The 20,620-nt window shown below is 51.3% G+C and overlaps 1 protein-coding gene across 3 annotated transcripts in view; it reads right to left on the bottom strand.

Moving 5' to 3' along the window:
* The window catches only part of FRMPD1 (FERM and PDZ domain containing 1), a 65,933-nt gene extending 45,596 nt beyond the window's left edge, over window positions 1–20,337 (bottom strand). Inside the window, exon 1 of one of the 3 annotated variants that reach the window (XM_048850863.2) lies at window positions 20,249–20,337. The gene's annotated coding sequence lies outside the window, so the exon portion shown is untranslated. Of the gene's footprint in view, window positions 1–19,431; window positions 19,884–20,248 lie in introns of those variants that run through there. The other 2 variants (XM_075128871.1, XM_075128872.1) reach the window with 2 other exon arrangements.
* Window positions 20,338–20,620: the final 283 nt, after the last annotated feature.

Here is a 20,620-nt window from a genome sequence, read left to right as displayed (position 1 = left end):
AGGCATTTTGACAGGTGCTGAGGAAAGGTGCTAGCATAGACGTAGGATTATTAGAAGTGTTTGAAGCTGAATGAATACAAACTTTCCACTCCCTTTTAGGAGTCCTTGGAGTTGGATTTATTTTCTAGCACTGAGATGTTCAAAGCTGACTAGGGGATTTGGACATACATCAGGGAATTGTGTCTACATCCCATAATGAGCTGTCAGACCACCACCTAGAATTCCAAGCTCTCTTTCCCCACAGCAGAATTTGTTCACACCCAAGGCAACTTTGAATTTTTCCATTTCCATCCTGTAGGCTTCATGTTCTTTACTTTAGTTTACAGACGCTCTTGAGGCTATTCAGCTTCCTGCATTCTCTTGGAGAGAGTGCTGAGGGGCTGGTCCAGTTCTCGCTGAAGTCAACAGGCTTTTGCCATTGACTTCAATGGAAAGAGGAGCCAGCTCCAAGTTTGTCCTCCTCATTCTTCAGGGGTAGTGGGGTCTAGTGGATAGATCACTGGCCTGGGACTCAGGAAACCTGGATTCTACTCCTCACTCTGCCACTGGCCTGCTGGGTGACCTTGGGCAAGCCATGTCCTGTGCCTCAGTTTCCCCCATCTGTATAATGGGGATAATGATACTGACCTCCTTCGTAAAGCTCTTTGAGAGCTACTGATGTAAAGTGCTATAAGAGAGTGAGGGATTGTTAGGATGTTGTTTTTGAAGGACTAGCCTGCTCTGATACCTTCTAATGGGAGATCGTCCAACATAACTTCCTCGGCATATAAAATAATAGCTATTAATTTTTGCCCCTGCCTACCCAGGACTCCTTGTCTGTGCACAACGGGTAGCGTCCAAACTCCTTGTGTTTAGCCACAGCCTGAAATCCTGCTTAGCTGAAGCCTGAACTGTGGTTTCCTGGTCCCCAAAAGAATGTCACAGGCCCATATGGTCAACCGATATTGGGCTGTTTTCCTTCTGCTGTTATTACTGCCACTTCCTACTGTGCTCTCCCTGCCTTCCTATAAATAACAAACCCTTGACAAATAATTAAAAACAATTTAACCCCCCCCAACCTTGTTGCAGGGTGAGAGTGGGGGAGGGGGCCTTAGGAACCTTTCAAGAGCAGCAGTGTAATTAACAGTCACTCCTTGGGGTTCTCATTCTATTACTTGGATTACGTTTGTTCAGCGAAGTGAACGAAGAACTGGGACCATGGCAGCTTTTTGGTAACTTCTGAATGGTTAAAATTAGCACAAAATTAACCCCCTCTTTACCCAGATTCACCTTCCTGGAAATGAGAACTGCAGCAGTTTAATAGCTGGCTCTTGTTAGATCCCAGATTATAGGGAAAACTTTTAGATTTAAGAGGCAAAAAGCCCCCATGGCGTATAACGGACAGTCGGGGACTCTATTAACAAAATAAAGGTTAACAGAGTTATTGATTGCACCCCGTATCCGCAGCTGCTGGCCAGAAAACTGAACCAAGCTCCTACAGGGTGTGGAGTCACCTGTCATGGGAGCAACACCAGAGCAGAGGTTGTGCAAAACCTTGAGAATCACCACACTTCAATGGAAATTTTCCACACACTGAAAGGTCATCACAGCAACCTCATCTTCAAAGAAAGCATCATACTCGAGATGGGCTCATGCAAACGTGAGACCAGTTTTTAATCTGCCCTTCCGGGGCTTTCATACATGATCATCAATCTCCGACCTAACAGCAGCGAGCGGAAGTTCAGGGTGCATGTTGTGACTTGTCTCTCTCATTCAGTAATTAGCAGTAACGTTTTAACGTACATGATGTGGTGCAAGTTTCACGGCAGGGGACCTGTGTGCCGTGGCATAAATCAAATCCTATTATGCGTGTTCTCTCCTGATGGGTGGACGGGCTTGAGGTATAGAAGGCAAGGTGTATAGAGTTATAGACGGCACCGTGACTTTCAGCAAACCGTCTTCCTCTGGATTGTTCTATCCCCACATGCAGTGACCTGTGTAGAACCTGGGACAGATGCTACAGGGACCTTCTCTGCCTCACATGGTCCAACTGAAGCTCAGGAACCCGAGGGGGACCATAACTGCTGCAGCCTCTGCTGTCTCGTCCGATAGCAAGATGCCACAAGAATCACAGCAGCTCTCCCCACGCTTGCTACAGAAACAGCATGAGAGGAGGACTCTTCTCCTCAGTCCCCTCGCTCTCGCAGGGGCGAAAGATCAGGGTTGTCAAACAAATTCTGCCGCATCTTAGAGCTAGCCCCCTCGACTGGGACCCCCACAGATCCCTCAATGAAAGTGCAGACTGAAGAGACTTGTGAAACCATCCCTGCTCTGAAACCTTCCATGCCAGGGCTGCTAATTGGCCATCTCTGGCGTAAATGCTTGTGGTTATTTTCCTCCATCACTATGGATATTGCACACCGTGGCCATTATTTTCCCATGACATGATTAAATGCGTTGGCATCTGAAAACAAGACTGCAGAGAGAATGCACAGCAAGCAATTGTAGCCTAGTCTGCTTCGGTCTCATCGCAACTGCTACCCCAGGGCTTTTGATACAGGAGACGCATTTCCATGGAAGAAAGGATGGTTTGGTAGTTGGGGCACCAGCCGGAGATCTGGGTTCAAGTTCTTCTTTTGCCACAGACCTGTGACCTTGGGCAAGTCATTTAACCTCTCTGCACCTCAGTTTCCCACTGTAAAAGGGACCCTGCCCCTATTCCAGGGTGTGGGAAGGATAAATGCACTATAGATTGTGAGGCACTCAGATACTACCATAATGGGACCATATATGTACACAGAGGATAGATTTTTAAGGCCAGAAGGGATCATTATGACAGGCTAATCTGATCTTCTGCTCAACATGGGCCAGGGAATTGCACAAATACAAAAGCTGTTCCAACATGACTACGAATATGGTATTTCATTGCCTCTCCCAAAGCAGAGCTCTCAGATCTTCTCGGCATTTCTCTGGGCTGCTATGAGCCACCAGAATGTATCCCTGGAGGGAAAAATCCCCAAATCAAAACGCTGCGTTAAGTGCATGCTGCTGCAGAGAACTGCCTGTTATTAATGGATATTAATCTGCAGTCTCCATCCTCCCAAGAGGCAGAGTGACCGCTACTTGTTTTCTTGCCTTCAGAGCAGAAGGCTTTAGGCTCAGATCCTGCCAGGTTACACGTGTGAGTAACTGTACTCATGTTGAGTAATCCCCTAGCGTTAAGTGGGGCCGCTCACATGTTGGCAGGACAGAGCCGCTTCTCTTTTAACACAGGGGTCCCTGTGACGGCCTCAGAAGACTCTGCATTACTAGTGAAGGGTTACAAGCATCACCCCGAGTGACCACTCTGTCCTTTGGTTAGAAGAACCATGCAAACAACTAAGGAGTGGCGGCACTGTACAGAACTCTTCAGATGGTAGCAGGACGTTCGTTCCTCTCCGTTTGCCACAATACATCCTCAGAGGCCAGGCAAGTCCGGTAAGAAAAGCAGCCCAACGGAAGCGTCTGCAAGCTCGGAAGACCCAGCCTTGCAGTGACAGGGCTGGGGGGAGGAGGTACGTTGACAGACAAGCCAGTATTGGCAGTGCCCACTCCCATCTCTGGGATTTAAACTGAACAACAAACTCGCATCCCTTAACTGCCAGGAACAGACCATCAAGGGTTCCTCACTCCCAGAGCCCTGCTGTAAATACTTCGCAACATTTCCTCCAGCGCTCTGCTCCTCAGGTCAGGAACCAGGCCCTCCTCCACGCGAGTACAGCACCAGGCACACCACGCACGGGTAGCCACGCTGAGATTCGCCACAGCCTGCTCCGCTCCCGCTGACCAGACCGAGGTGGGGAAGTAGTGCCGTGGGTTTATCCTTTCGACTTCAAACGCTTGAGGTTGGGCTCAGAGTTGATCCAGGTCTCAGTCTAGTCCTGAGGAAACATTTATCCATGTCAAAAGCATCCCACACAGATAGCCGGCGCTTTGGATTCACGAGGGCGATGCAGAGGACACCACGGGACCACGCAGCGTGCTGGGTTCTAGGTAATGCAAACAGGACCGCGCTGTGTGGCACGCACGGCGGACCTCGGCGTGGCCTCTCAGCCCCGTCGTCGCATGCTCAGGGAAGAGGCTCCTGGAATTCATGGGGCTGTCTCGCAGATGCTGCTCGTACCTGTGCTCCAGCAGACTTAGCCCTTCAAGCTGTAAGTGCTCAGATGTAGCCTCAGGAGGGCTGGGTGCCACGCGGGGCCTTGACGATCAAGGCTGCCCATAAACAGAAGAGTCAAAGGTTCCAACTCAGCCCTTTGCACCAGGGGAGGGAAGCATGGCCCGTGAGGCTTGCCTCTCCTGCCTCTCCAGGCATGTTCCCCTGGCAGCGGGCAGCCATGCGTTGTGAGCCTGTCCACTGGAAGGGAAAAGCCTCCGCTTTTCATGTGACAGGGTCCCAGCGCCGGCAGCCCAAAATCAGGACTTTGAAACAAGCGGCCAAAAGCTGCACTTGGGGGTGTGCGCGTGCGCGGGGCTCAGCCGGGCACAGAAACACTCAACTTCCCCCCGCTCTCCACAGGCGTAGATAGCTCAGAACTAGGCATCAGTCACGGAGATGTCCACTCCCACCTCCAGCACCCACGTGTAACATGTTCAAACGAGCACCCTCCCGCTGTCCCTCACACTGGGGAGGAGGCTCCCTATAGCCATTAGAACTTAAGAACAGCCAGACTTATGGTCCAGCCAGCCCAGTGTCCCATCTTCCGGCACTGGCCAATGCCGGATGGCCCAGAGGGAATGAGCAGAATAGGCAATCAGCGAGTGATCTATTTTCTGTCATCCCAGCTTCTGGCAGTCAGAGGTTTAGGGACCCCACAGAGCACAGGGTAGTATCCCTGACCACTTTGGCTAATAGCCATCGATGGACCCACCCTCCATGAACTTATCTAGCTCTTTTTTTAACCCTGTTATGCTTTTGGCCTTCACAACATCTCCTGGCAAGGAGTTCCACAGGTTGACTGTACGTTGTGGGAAGAAGTACTTCCTTTTGTTTGTTTTAAACCTGTTGCCTATACAAGTTCTGCCACCTACAGTCACCTTACTAGTCTCCTTTGCCATGATGCCTACAGAATAGGGTTAGGCCACAGGTGTGCCGAGACCACTGCCCACCATGCGGACCAGAATGGTCTCATTGTTTCTTGTGGTCCCTCATCTATCTGTATTCACCTGTTGCCTCTTGTCTGATGCAGAGATAGCCAGCTCTGTGGGGCCAGGACTGTCTGTTTGTACAGCACCTAGCCCAATGGGGTCCTGCTCCGTGCCTGGGCTCTTAGGTGCTAACACACATAATAATTAGGAGAATTTCAGTTTTTGCAGCAGTGCCAGAAACTCCCGTCACTGAGACCTAGCGCATTAAGAATCCTGGGATCTCTGGCGGTGAAGGCCACTTCCGAGAAGGAGCGAAAGCACTCCCTTGTCGGACAAGAGATCTTTTCATTGCATCCCACTCGCTCTTCCCCGTGACACCACAGAGCCATTAAACCCAGGGCATCAAAGCAAAGAGACGTAAACAAACCCAGACCTGCTTGGGTCCCAACTGCTGCACCCCGCTTAAAAGCTTCCCACGCTCTCTCGAGACACCACACTGCCTGTGATAATGACTGTCTGATGGCCTGTGACGAACCGCATCGGGCCTGGGGCGGGTGGGCCTCTCAGCGCTGTTAGAGCTGCGACAAGCCATCTGGCGGTGGCCGTGCCAGTCACCAGAGAGACGCAGCTTATCACTTGGAAACAGTCGTAAGGCGGCCAGGGTGGGAGCAGCAGCAGGCAGATTCCTGCAGCATCCGCTTGGGCTTTCACTTGGCAACCCTGGGAAAGCCAACAGCTCGCACCGAGTGCCTTTGTTGTCACCTGGCTGCCTCTGGGGATAGGAGCACATGTACACAGAGAGCAGACAAAGAGTTTTGGTTTGCCTCCCTGGCTGCCCCAAACCCCCACCTGCTGATGGACAGCTCCCTCCTTGCCGGCCAGGAGCAAAAGGAAGAACCAGTGAGGGTGTGTCTATATGAACAGTTGGTGCGTGGCAGACGAGCGTACTGTAGAGTACGGCCTGGCTTGCCACGCACTAACTGTCCATGTGGACCCTGCCAGCATGCTCTATAAATTTCCTAGTGCCCACTGGCCTACTTCTGTTTCACAGCCAGCTAGATCAAAGCACACGAGGGAACTGGTAGCACACGGCAGCAGGGTCCACACGGCCAGTTAGTGCTGGGTAGATTCACACGCCAGCTTGCCACGAATGACCTGTTCATGTAGACATGCCCTGGCACTCACCATTGAGGATCCCAGAGAACAAAGCATGAGGCAGCTAGGCAGACGCAGCAACACCTGGGATGTTTAAATCCAAGGCTGTCTGTCACCTACAATCATGAGGTTACACTGGGGTCCCCAGGCCAATGACACCCATCCTTGCTGATGAGTTGCACCAATTTAACCTATCAATGGAATGCGCTTCTCTGCCCCCATCGCTGCAGTGTTGTGAGGCCTCACGCTCTTTACTGTATTTCTCCTTGCAGCACCCTGGGGGCAGGGCATGGCTGGTATCCCCACTGGACAGCTGGGACCTGAGGCACAGAGAGGCCAAGTGACTTGCCCAAGGTAACACAGGGAGCCTGTGGCAGAGCAGAGACTTGAACCCAGGTCTCCCGAGCCCTATGCTAGTGCCCTGACCACTAGTCCATCCTGCCTCCTACTTGCACGCACTTCAGAACACTTTCCACCGCTCCACTAGACGGACTAAAGCCCTCAGCTGTGCCAGCCAGTGCCCCAGCATCTCACTTCCTGAAAGCGGATTGACAACGGACCCTGCCTGTCTTGCAGTTCCAGGCAAGAGCAGACGTGGCTCACGGGCGGTGGCCAGCGGCGGCAGGTTAAGGCATGGCAACACGGCTCACTGACTACTAGTTACAATTTCAAACCATCCCCTTTGTGCTCTCTCTTGTGCTGGGGAGGAGGCTCCATAATCATCTGTAAAACTACCCCCTCTCGTCCTCCTTCAAACCCCTCCTTCGCTGGGACAGCTACCAAAAGCTTGGCAACGGTTTGGCTGCCGGTGTGCAGAGAGCGCTGCCCATCAGCCCGACCAGTATTGTCTCATAGGATGCTTGTGCTCCCCCATCCGTCTGCAGCCACCCATTGCCTCTTCTCTTCTGCTTCGATTGGCAGCCCTTTAGGGCAGGCCCATCCTTTTGTTCTGTGGCTGTACAGCGCCTGGCACAGCGGGGTCCTGGCCCACGTAGGTGCTATGATCACACAAACTGTAAACAACGACAACGGACGAGAAACCCAGCCCTCACGAGAGTCCACCCTGGGGTCGTCTTTGAAAAGATCAGATCAAGTTTCTTTCACAGTTACTCTGCCCACAGTCCCCTGCTGAGGGCAGAGCCGTTAACCCCGAGCTCAGGGCCAAGGGGCCAGCAGCTGTTGGGGTCTTGGAAGGCTGGAGCAGCTGGGATGAAGGGTCCCTCCTGAGTTCCAGCAGCTGGGCAGGGTGATGAGGCCACCAGCCAGCACGCTGCCCAAGGGAGACTAATGGAGTGGGGAGGATTAAAGGGATGGGGCAGGTGTTGTCACTTGTGCGGCTCAAAGTACAGAAACTCAGCCCTCTGCCCAGGGGCATGTTGAGCCTGCAATGCCCCCAGAAGAGCTGTTGCTAGCTGGGAGCCCATCACCACCTGTCTCCTTCCCCGGCAAAGCTGGCCAAAGGGTGGGAGATGCTGCGACCAGCAGGAGAACCTGCGCTCCCATAGTGACACCTACCTCTTTGCCCTGCTGCTTAACTCTCCAGCTGGCAGGTCTGCCCTCAAGCAGCCAAGAGTCACAGATTGTCTCCTACACAGCCAGCTGCAGCCTGGGGAAGGGGACTGGTACGTGCAGGCAGGAAAATCCCCTCTCTCTGTGTCTTCTGCCCTTGTTAAGTGAAAGCCTGCCTGGCCCAGCAAAACATAGGGAGATTTTCAATAATATGACTGATGTGTCTGAGTATAGCTTGATATACCTCCAAAGCTGGGGCCCATGTCTGCAATTCACCGACACCGGGGTGGGAACCAGCCTGCAGAAAAGAGATCTTCCGGACTATGTTATGGACCGCCCCGGCAGCCTGCCATTCTCTGACTGACACCACCCACTGCTCAGAGACATCGTGGGCTAACGGATAAAGCTAGGCCAGCCCTTCCCAATGGCCTTCCTTACTGACTTCACCCTGCGGGGGACTCTTCTGTTCTCCATTGGCCAGGAGGGACTAAGGAAGCAGGATGAGGATGGCTCAGAAAACTCAGTGATCCTGCAGTCTGGGCTGTAGCACCAAGCGTTACAGTCCAATGGCAGCCCTGGGCTCATGCTTTACCGAGCAATCTTCGGCGTAGCTGAGCTTTAGAAGATCGGCTCCATGTTGCCAGCCTCCTGGGGGAGGAGTCGTTCGGCTATGGGCCTTTCCGCGAAGGGGCTGTAAGAGCACTTCAGGCACTGCCCAGGGGATGGCATGAACCTGGCACAGTTCCTGCTAACCCACTCTGACTGCCACCAGAATGGAGACAGCCTGTGCTCGGATATGTAACCTTATCAACCCCTTACACCACTGTCTGGGTTAAGTGCCAGGCTGACACAGGCGTGCCTTTAATTCTTCCGAGGAGGAAACCTAACTTAGGAGACTTCACACCTGCCCACACTTCCCACGTGACGCAGCCAGTACCCTGGGTTTACAGCTATGTGAGTGAAAGGATTAAATGGTGTCCATGAACATGCTAGTACGAGAAACGCTTCAGCTCCAGCATCCATCTGTAGCAGGCTGGGGCAAAATGTGAGCTAGTCGGTTCAGGAAATACAACCCTTTGTTGTTCTGCACTGGGAAACCAGCATTCCCATCAATCCTAGCCACAAACAGCTGAGGTATCTCATCATTAATTGTATGCAGGCCCCAGCTGAGATCGGGGCCCATTACACTAAGCCTGGTACATGGTAAGGGAGACACCCTGGCTCCAGACAACTTACAGTCTAATAGACAAGGGCTGGGAGAAAGGAATGATTACCCTCGTGTTGCAGCTGGGAAATGGAGACTGAGTGCCTTGCCCCAGTCATACAGGGGGTCTGTGGCAGACGCAAGAACGGAACTCAACTCCTGAGCCCAACCCAAGTGCTCTCACCACAAGACCACCCTTCCTCCCACAGCATCTTAGTTCAGAGCTGGCAATTTCCCTACGCGTTACCAAATGAGTGTAACGCGGCCTGAAGCAGCACTGCGCTCTGTCCCCCGCTGGGGGCTTGCCCACGTGTAGAGATTTCTGACCATGCAACAGCCCTGGAGCTAAGATAGCTGGTTCCTTTTAGCTCAGCTGGTAAAGTCTCTTGGTTTTACATCTAGATCTCCGGGGTTCAGTCCCCACTGCTTGACAACTCATCCTAGGGGTGTTACATGAGGAATGAGAAGAGTCTGCAGAACAAATATACAAAACAGTAAGGAAACAGACTGCCAAAGCCAGATGCTGGTCAGATAGGGAGTGACATTACTTTGAAGATCAGGAGCTATTTGAACTATGCCTGCATTGTTAATGTTTTTACATTTCAGATGATTATAAACCAACACATACAAGAGCGGGAGTTTAAAAATATATCCCATCCTCCCCCGCCTCCCCTCATCACAGCAGATCTCACTCCAATACCAAATATGATTTGGGGTGGGGGGTGCAAATGGTAATAAGATCTTATTTTTTCCAGAGCCTTGAGAAGGAACTAAAAGTCATGGGGCAAGAGTCTGACCTCAGTTCCACCCGAATAAATCCAGAATCGCTCCCATTGACTTCAGCGGAGTTCCACCATGTTTTCACTGGCATCACTAGGATCAGAGGCCAGCCTGGCAAGCTGAAACAGAAATTACTTCCCAAGGAAAAGGCGTCCGGTGCTCATTTGATCAGGCGTCACACAGAGAAGGAACTGCTCTTTCCACCTTCTTTTTTCTCTCCACTCATTACAAAAAAAAAAAAAAATCTGTCTCTTGAACTCCATTGACCAAGGTGAAGAAATTGGAATAAAATCCAGTCCCCATGTGAAAATCAGAAACAGCTGCTACCTTCCACTCTATCAGTCTCTTACCTTCTACAGGTGCACCGATTCTCACCCCACAAGAAAAATAACCCCTGGAACACAGGGCATAGCATTTCCAAATCTCCCTAATAGGATTAGAGTCTATTTAGCATAGTTTAACCTCTGTGTTATTACGTCAGGCACTTATCTGATCACTGCTGATGGCCTTGTTTCAATCACTTTGGTACCAGAGGACAAGCCTTTTGGAAAGAAAGGAAGCCACAGCTGTGATATCCTGTACTTCAAACTGGCTAATCATCACCGGTCCTCCAGCCCACGTCATTTAATTGAGAAGCCAAGCAGCTGAGGATGAAAAGCTTCTGCTCATTAGGTCACAGGGACAAGAAAGCTGTGAATTGCAGAGCAGGGGGTTATGAAGCTGTTAGCTTAATTGTGAGACTAGTTAATGTAGCCTCCTTATGGCTGTCAAAACCAACAGCCTGAAATCCAAACACACTCCTGTTTATTAAGGCCATCTGTTAAGGAGGCCATGGCAGATCTATGAAACATCTGCACAGAAACTCACTGCACACACAAACACACCCCTGTCCTGAGCCACCGCTCAAAGACAGCAGCCTTTGAAAAACAGCAGCTGCTGGGTGTTGAACAATTGTGGCATTTGTACGTGAATTGCCGTTCCCGTAGATCCTGTTAGACCGCATACCCTTCAAAGGGCACGCGGAACTCTCTGGGGCAAGGAGAGAGACCCACAGTTGCTGATTTGTGCACCTGCCAAGACAACTATAACCTCATTGTTGTCCCCTGGGACTATGGGAGTGGTCTAAGTGCACAGGTGCTGATTCTGGAGGGAGCCCAAATGCATGAGCGCTGATAACGGGCGGGGAAGAGCAGGGACACAATCCCTCTCCCCCACTGTTTATAATATGGTTGTGCCATTCACTGAATCTACAAACCAAAGCATCAGAAGGGAACTGGCTTCAGGCAGTTAAGAGGAATCTCACTACAGACCACTACCACAATCAGCACATGGATGAAGGGCAGCTGGCAAAAGCTGAGCCCAGGCCAGGCTGCAGGAAATGCCACGTAGAACTCAGCTCTCCCATAACATCCCCAAGTGCCAACGGTAACTGGCCTCAGATCACTAAGTAGCTCCACAACATGGGGACCTCACCACTGCTACTGGATACCCATTAGCCTATGCTAATGCAGCCTATGCACCTTCCCATCAGACACAGACTTGGCCACAGTGAGCCACACTGGTTATGTCCCGGCTTGATTACTGCAGCTCGTATGTTGGAAAGAAGCCTCATGCCCTGGGAAGCTTCGCCTAGTAGAAAGTGGCCACCTATTCAAGCAACCAAAGCCTCCATGAGCCCACCAACAGGTGCTCCCTGTGCCGGCCCCCCACTGAACACAGCCCAGTTATATATTCAGTCCATTTTATTTTGGCTTTGCAACTAGTGCCAATTTAGCACCCTGGTTGGGATCCTCAGCATGGTCCTATTGACTTAAATGGCGCTACATCAGTTCACACCAGCTGAAGATCTGGCTCCGTATCGTTAACCCACTGACTGCACTGTATTCTAAGAGGATCTAGCTCTCTGGGCACCTCGGAAGGTTACCCAGCCACGCCCATTCTGGGCAGCACTGTTCATCTGCACTAGCCGCAAGGAGCGGGCGAGCGTCTGGATCACAGCCCAGTGCAGAAACAATGTCCTTGTTTTCAGCACAAGACAAACCAGAGGGAGTTTTGCCCCTAGGAGCTGGTCAGGTTGCGTGCTCCGGCACCCCATAAGTCTTTCACTTCCATCTCCAACAGATACCCAGAACCAATACAGACGCCAACTTTAAACTCATGCTCCAACACCAGACCTTCACTGTGATCTCCTCTGCTTTTTCAGTATCCATTATATCAACAGATCAACATATCTGACTGTCACACGTTCTGCACGCGGGGGAAGTTATTCTGTCTTAATGCTGCTGTTATCACTTGTCAGGTTTTGGGTTAGAGTGCAGGGCTGATAAAGTTGTTCTTGCTGAATTAATTCATCTTTCACCAGCCCACCTTGAACAATTCAAACCCTACTCACAGTTCATATTCCATGTCTTGGGTTTTTCCATTTCAGGAGATGTTTACAGAATAAAGGTTTAAAACACATATGAAACTGAAAAGGTTAGAGTCACCCTTCGCTGTTTTATTGTCAATTATTAGGAGTAGCAGTATTGCAACAGCACCTCCGAGCCCCAACCACAGATCTGGGCGTTATTGTGCTAGGCGCTGTACAAACAGTAAACAAAAAGAGTCTCCTGCTGGGTCCAGCCCTTTCTTGTGAGTGGGGCGGCTGGAAAGTGAAGGGCAGGAACTTCCTGTAGTCCTTTCTCTATACAATAAAGGGTAATGCTTTCTCCACCAGCTACGGGCTGGGCGCAGACCCTGCTGTGCAGCATCAGAAGGGGGAGTGCTGAACAGACTTGGGGTTCAGAAGCCTGTAGCATCAAACAATGATGCTTTAATCAAAGGACAAGAGCAGGGTTTGACGTACACTAAATAGAACTGGTCAGAAAACAGGGTCGTTTCCCACACCCTGGAAAATATTGTTTTTTCTGACTTCTGCAAAAAATTGAAATCCAAAATATTATGGCTGATCATTGAAATATTTTGATTTGGAAATGCTGTTGTAGTGTCTCACGGGAGCTGTATTCTGGGTGATTCATGCTGCTATTCTCCTCTATGGACATCTCCCATGATGAACCATAGTTTCCCCTCTTGAACTGGGAAAGTGGTGCATCATGGCAGTGGCATGGCCAGAGTGCATCATGGGAGATGAAGTGCAGCTGGGGAGTCAGACCAATAGCTGAGAATGGGAACGAGGCACCCAAACTACAATTCCCATGGGACACTGCAGCAGCATAGCCAAATCCAGATATTTTGGTTTCTAGTTGAAATCCAAAAGCTTTTCGGGGGGGGGGGGGGGGGGGGTTGACCTCCCCCATCACAATTTTCTGTGGAAAGCAGCCATGTTACATGAAAACTTTAATTTAATTGAAAGCCCAGTTTCCATAAATCCAGTTCTGATGGAAAATTTTCACCTGGACTGAATGCTAAATCTCTCCAATTAAAGGGGTTTTGAATCATTTGAACAAGCATAAGGGGGATGCGAAACAGATGGCTCTAGCGTCCTGTTCTGCAGCCCTTACTCAGGCAAAACTCCAAGTCCCTCATTTTGCTGAGTAAGGATTACAGGATTGGTGCCTAGGACTAGCAACTCTGTGCATATAGATTACAGTGCATGTGTAACTACAGTAAAGAGATTCCAGAATCTTCAGGCCATCCTCGCCTCCGGGCACAGTCGTTTAAGGACTGATACAGGTTTTATTTTTACAAGTCCACCCCGGGGCTCTGACAGGCAAGCTGAGATCTTTCCATCTCATGCTTCTCCACCATGAACCCAGGCTGCAGGGTGGCCTCAGAGGCACCGGTGTAACCTGTCTAGCCTTGGATGGATTTGCACGTGTCACCGGCAACATGAACTGAAGGCAATGGGGCTGCACAGGTGTAGCAGGAGGCCTAGCCTGCCATGCAGAACCTCTCCCACACTGAAGGGGAGGTCCCAGCTTCACTTTCAGCGCTCACGGCTAATTTGTGGGGCTGCCAGCTAGAAAAACACCTTTTTAACTTGCAAACCCAGGAAATCAGACAGCGTAATTCATGACCATTTATAGTGAACCCCACCACGCCATTTAGGTAAGGGCATTTATAGGGCAGCACCACACTTCATACTCACATTTACTTGGAGACCCCCCATGAATCCACTGTGCATGAAAAGCTAGACTGCTACAGATCCCTGCCCAGAACGGTCACACACTTGCAAACAGTGAAACATGCACATGTTACTACGGCGGGCTGTCCCCAAATACTGAATTACTGAGCGTGAACTGGCTGGAAGCTGGAGTCCAAGGTCAAACTGGAAATGAGGCACACACTTATTTTTTTAAAAAACAGGGAGGGTAAGTAATAGGGCCCTACAAATTCGTGGCCATGAAAAACGTGTCATGGACCATGAAATCTGGTCTTGTGTGCTTTTACCCTATACTAAACCAATTTCATGAAGAGACCAGAGTTTCTCATATTCAGCGTCCTGACCCAAAAGGGAGTTTCAGGGGGTCACAAGGTTATGTTAAGGAGGATTGTGGTATTGGCACCCTTACTTCTGTGCTGCCTTCAGAGCTGGGCGACCGGAAAGCAGCAGCTGCTGACTAAAGGCCCAGCTCTTGCTTCTTACATCCTTACTTCTGTGCTGCGGCTGGCGGGGGCTCTGCCTTCAGAGCTGGGCTCCCAGCCAGCAGCCACCGCTCTTCCGCTGCCCAGCTCTGAAGGCTGCCAGCAGCAGTGCAGAAGTAAGGGTAGCAGTACTGCAACCCCCCCCCCCAACTCCTTTTTGGGTTAGGACCCCTACAATTACAACATGGTGACATTTCAGATTTAAATAGATGAAATCATGAAATTTACTATTTTTAAAACCCTATGACCATGAAATTGACCAAAATGGACTGTGAATTTGATAGGGCCCTAGTAATTAACCATTGGAACAACCCACAGACTCACCTAGGGATGTAATGGATTCTCCATCACTTGGTACCTTTCAATCAAGACTGGTCATCTAGGCTTTTTGCAGGAAACTACTAGGTGAAATTCTCTGTTCTAATGCAAGAGGTCAGAAGACTCATGTCTGGCCCTAAAAGTCTACAGAACTAGAAGTGGAAATGTGAAAAGCACAGTATAAACCCAGAAAAAAAAAGTCCTTACAACTGATGGGATTGAAGAGAAATTGACAGCATTTGAAAAGTGCATCTCTTTCTCAAAGTCTCAGTAAAATTAAATTAAACTGAATTAGCCTATTCCTGTCCAAGTCTGTCTGCAGGTACCTCCTAGCCTTTGCTCTGCTTTTCATATGTCTGACCCATCCCATCAGACCTTTCACTCTGACACAACAGAGTCAAGACTTGAGGTATTTAATGACTAAAGTAGTTTTACAATACAAGGCTAGGGACACAGTGTGCTAAGAATTCTGGAACCGAGTAATCACTTCAGCAAAAGCCACATCCTAGGCTAGCTAATATATTTAGACCCCAAAGAGAACACGAGAACGGGTGACTTGAGAATAGCTGCACTCAGGGCCCATTACAGACAAAATGTAGAAAATTATAAACAAAATGGTCAAGGTGGGGGAGGAGAGGGGAATCAATAAGTTTCCTTCTAAATAGCTTTCACTTCTAAAAATATCCCAGTGCGCAAATGTGATGGAAACCTGAATTCCTGCAACAATATCTGTCTGGACAAGAACAGTGAGTGTATAGTACAGAGCATTCTGGAGTTTTTCCCCTTCCTAACTCACCTTTCCTTAATAACCGTCCTTGCTGAGACATGCTAGCAATCTTCCCTGGCTGCAGTTGGTTCTCTCCCTCATGCCTCCCTTGCATAACACAGCAATGCCAGGCAGCACCTGCTCAGTACAGGGTCTATCAGCAGCATTTCCAGGCCACTTTCCATTTGTGCAGCACAAATGGATGCTATGCAAAGCCCCACTCATTTCTGCCGCCCTTTGTGTGCTGGTAGAGGCCCCGATCCTGCATGCACTTTCACACATGAGTAGCTTTACTCGCGTGAGTAGTCCCGTTCAGTTTCAGAGGATGAGTCAATTTGCTCACATGCATGAGTGTGTACAGGATTGGGGGCATACATTGTAACAGGTTCCACCAGGCCTCTGAAAGATTTTGATCTTTTGCTGGGATTTCACTGAGTGGGAAAATTATGCCTGTTGTAATTTCTCACCACACAAACTCTTGTCAAATGTAATTGCTTGTCAACAAGAAAAGCAAACACGGCAAGGAAAATTAAACACACCTGAAAAGCATTGTCATTGCAGTTCCACGTGGAGCCATTTCACGGACAGCCTCCTGGCTCCTCTGGAGCTTTGAAAATGTCACCCTCTTTTCAGCATTACGGTATGTCATTTTCTAGCCCTGCATTTACACTCCTCTTGCTAGAAGATTGCTTAGTAAGAATTCCAGCAGATAGTTTGCTAGAATCCCTGGGGTGCAAAATCCTGGACAAATTCAACAGTACGCAACTTGGAACCATTACCTAGACCCCGACTCACCAGAGGCTGAAACATGCAGGATGGGACATCCCTACCAGCTAGCTCCAAGTGAGAAGTTCAGCTTCCCCCAGCTGTGGTGGCTTCTGCTCAAGGGCACCTCTCTCTGATAAGGTGTAAATTGTTTTTACATGTTGAGAATAATTAGGCACGGGAACAATGTACCAAGGGCCAAGGTGGTCAGTGGTGGAGAATCCATTTTAAAATCAAGGCTGGAAGTTTTTCTAACAGACCTGCTGTGGGAATGATTGTGGGGCAGTTCCCTGGCCTGCATTCTACAAGCGCTCAGACTAGATGATCGCCCAGGTTCCAAGGCCAGAAGGGACCAATGAATATCGGCCTCTGGCTGACACAGTTTGTGACTGTGCAATCTGACCTTTCCCCACCAGCCCAAATGTCCTGTGGCTGCTAGAAGGTCTTCTGCCTTCTTTCACCCCCCACCAGACCCTCCCAGCTCATGTGAGAATGGACGCATCCTCTCCTCTTCTCCCAGCCTCCTTGCTGCTGGGACACTGGGTGTGGAGACATCCGCTCTTAGCTTGAGTCTTCCCCACACACCGACAAATCCCTCCATTGTCTGCCTCTGCTCATCACTTTACCACAGGATCCTGGTCAGTTTCAGTACCACCAGGGGTGCTAAGTGCAGGGGTTAATCTGCTCCCTGTCAGGTCAGTTTCACAGTGGGGCTGCTGGCTTGGGAAAGGGAAGGTGGAGTAGGCATTAGTCCCCGTTTGGGTACGGCCACCACTGATGTCAATGAGGATGTTATGTAAGTGAAGACTGCAGCATCAGGACCCCTCTCGTTTTGGCACAGAAGCCTTTTCACAGGGATTGGAGCCTGCTGCCAGGGAACGGGCAGAGCTGGGGAGGAAGAGAACCTGTTGCCGAAGCATTGCCCTTCTGCTAACCCCAGAGGGATGCGCTGCCTTAGGTAGCACTGACTGACCCTGCTGCTGCAGCCACTCACTGCAATGGAACGGCTCATGCGCACCAAGTTACGCACATGCCAGGGTCACCCACAGAGGATGCGACTAGGAAGCTCTGGCTCCTCACCTCAAGCTGCAGCAGCTCATGCTTTTAGCTCTGGAAATCCCCAATTCAATCCCCAGGCTGTAGCCACAAGCGCGGCGGTCACAGGATCAGGCCCTCCGTCAGCAATAGCCTGAGAGCTTTCCTTCCCAGTGCAGTGAGCCCCCATTCCCAACAAGGGAGTCATGGACCAGTGGCTGTCAGGAAGCAGCGCTGAGCCATACGCAACTGCCCATCATGATTCCCCCAAGACCCCCTGCTCATTCCGTGTGCATGGGAAGGGAGATGCAAACCCTGCTACTCAAGGGGAACCTCCGGGAGGTTTTCATTGCCATCACAAACTGAACAGATACCACCATCCCCATTATAGAGCTCTGTGTCCTTGCTAACCATTGCGACTCAAGTACTATAAACCTTATTCATGACCATTCCTGCAGACCTCACCTTCCCGCTTCACCTTCTTTAACCCGCAGGGAGTCTCAGGCCTGGAGCCAACAACCATCCCAGCTGAGGTGGCCTAGTCTAGCAATCTTCAGTCCAGAGCACACATCATCCAAATGCCAACAGTCACTCCAACCTCCATGTACAAGAACTTGCGGAGATTTTTCTCCATCTCCTATTTTTCCTTTAAATCATGTAAGTCCCTCTCCTGGAGTTCGTTGGTCTCTTGTAGGCTTTTCCCTAGGCAGGGCTCAGTGTGGCCCAGTGACATCAGAGAGAAATCATGCCAGGAGCCATCTCACTGAAAAGAAAGCTTCTCACATTCAAGGTCAATAACATTTCACTCAGACATAGCAGAAGGAGGCTGCTGTGTAGCCAGGGGCTATTTTTGGATGAGACGTGACGATGGGATCAAAACCCAAATATCTGGGAACGTTGGACTCTTGTTAGACAGTTGGATCTTACTGCAAAATCTCAGTCTTTACCCTTTCACTGTTTGTGGGGCTCAGAGAGGTTAAGGCCAGAAGGCCCCACCGGATCATCCAGCCACCAACACCATCCAGCACCTGCACACTAAATCCAACAAACAAAATTAGACCAAAGTCATACAGCCCCGCGGATACTAGACTATTATGTGCCACAAACAGAGACTAGGAGGGTCTGAGGTGCACCAGTGCCCAAGGCCCTGCCATGGCAGAGAAATTAGGTGAGATATACTGAGATAATCCCAGCAAGTGGCCCGCACCCCATGCTTTAGAGGAAGGTGAAAAAAACCCAATCTAACCCCAGAGAAAATTCCTGCCCGACCCCATATATGGCGATCAGTTAGACCCTGGAAAACCAGCCAGACACCTGAGAGAGAGAGAGAGAGAATGTTTTGTGCCCCCTCAGAGCCCTGTCCCGTGTCCCCTCTCCAGCCACGATGCTTCAGAGGGACACAGACCCCCTGCCCTCAAGCCCCAGAATACACTGAGAGCAAAAAAAGTTCTTGCAGGTGCCTATCTGAAGCCCTAAAGCATGAGATTTTCAGAACATAAGACACAAACTAGCAGAGGGCCCCAAAGCTGCCAAGCCCTGCCTGCACCATCATAAGCAACCCCGTCATACATCCCATTCATAAATGCATCCAGCTTTCTCTGACCCAAAGCTCACTAATATCGAGGGGGTGGGGTTGGGGGAAGGAGTTCTTTCCCCTGACTTACAGAAGCTTGGTGTAGCAGGATTAGCAAAGCAATTTGCTAGATGTTTTTCAAGAAGCGTTAGCAGGTTTTGCTCAGAATTGACTGAAGCGACTCCAAAATGCCTTCCATAGCCAGAAATAATCACTTTGGAAACTCTAAATACATACATAAGCCACCGTTTATCCACTGGAAAGCTGAATACAACCAGCTCCCTCTTTGAGACCAGCCTCCTGCATGTCAGGAGTGGTTGTTTGCCAAGATGCTGAACCAGACGAGGTCAATACATGAGGAGATCATTGTAATGAGCAGGAGGGAGGGATCTACAGCAAAATCGGGTCTGAACAGAAACTGGGTAGGAGCGAACTCTAGAAGTTTCACAAGATGCAAGAGCCAAACAAGCAACATGGGCACCACTATGCAGGCAACTGTTCTCCGCTCTTGTCCAAATTATGTGTCCTCTGATTTCAATGGGAGTTAGGCACACAAATACCTTTGAGGCTCTGGACCCCTCAGGATTGGGCCCTGCGTCCTGTCTGCACAGTGATTACACACACCCTGCTACTTACACACAGACCTCTTCAGAGGGGAAATAACTTTTTTTCAGCAGCTCTCTCTCACATTGGCATGGGTCTGATACCAGGAGGCTAGTGGAGACGCTGCTCTACCGGAAGGGAGTCCATTTAGAAAGATTTATACATCCCATTGCAGTCCTGCTGAACGCTGGCAAAAGAGGGTATGGATTATTGGATTGTCCCGGAGCCAGAAGAGGGCTGCTCTGTAGACGGCGAGACATGCACCTTATTCTTTACCATCCTGTGCCGAAACGCACAGCCAGAATGATGCTGCCACCAAGTTCCTGAGGGGGGAGGGTAAAAAACCCCCTTTGGGAATAGGGCGAGAGCCACATGGTCACCTCCAGGAGTTGCCCCCGGCCCCTGTCTTTGAGGGCAGAAGCGGGCCCCGAGAAGGGGAGTTAAGGATCAGGCCGAAAGGCAGGGCGACAGCTAACAACGCGGTCTGTTTGCTCCAGTCGCCCAGCGGAGTCTGGAGGAGGGAAAACCAACCCCGCGGGGCGACCGTGTCCCGATTCACCCACTGCCCCACCGAGAGGCCGGCGGACCGGCCAGCCCACCCCGGCATTTCCCTTGGGGCGTCTCCCTTGGCTCTTCTCCCCCCCGGCGGCGCTCCCGGGCGGAGACCCCCCTGGGGCTGGCTGCTGGCGGGGCGGAGGACAAGGACCGCGCCGGACACCCGGAGCCGCCTTCCGAAGGGAAGCCCGGGAGACGGGATCGCCCCCCAGCGCATGCGGCGCAGCTCGCCCCGGCTGATCCGAGCCCCCCGGCCCCGAGCCGGCATCCCCTGCCCGCGCAGGGCGCGCCTTACCCGGGGGGCCGGCAGCGCGGCGGCGGCGAGCGGAGCCTGCGGGCGGCGGCGGCGGCGGGGCAGGTGCAGCCTGTGCCCCGGGCAGGCGGAGCTCGGCCCGGGGGCGGGGCTCCCAGCGGGCCCCGCCCAGTCTGGCACAGCCCCCCCCCCCCAGCCCCACCCAGCTCCCTCCCGCCTGGAGAACCCCCCCCGCCCCGGGACAGCCCCCCAGCCTGGCACAGGCCCCCCCCCGGCCCCACCCCGCTCCCTCTCGCCTGGAGAACCCCCCCCGCCCCGGGACAGCCTCCCAGCCTGGCACAGCCCCCCCCGGCCCCACCCCGCTCCCTCTCGCCTGGAGAACCCCCCCCCGGCCCGGGACAGCCCCCCAGCCTG

Source organism: Caretta caretta, chromosome 5, assembly GCF_965140235.1.
Source record: "Caretta caretta isolate rCarCar2 chromosome 5, rCarCar1.hap1, whole genome shotgun sequence".
NCBI lineage: Eukaryota > Metazoa > Chordata > Testudines > Cheloniidae > Caretta > Caretta caretta.
This window is presented reverse-complemented; position numbering and strand designations above follow the sequence as displayed.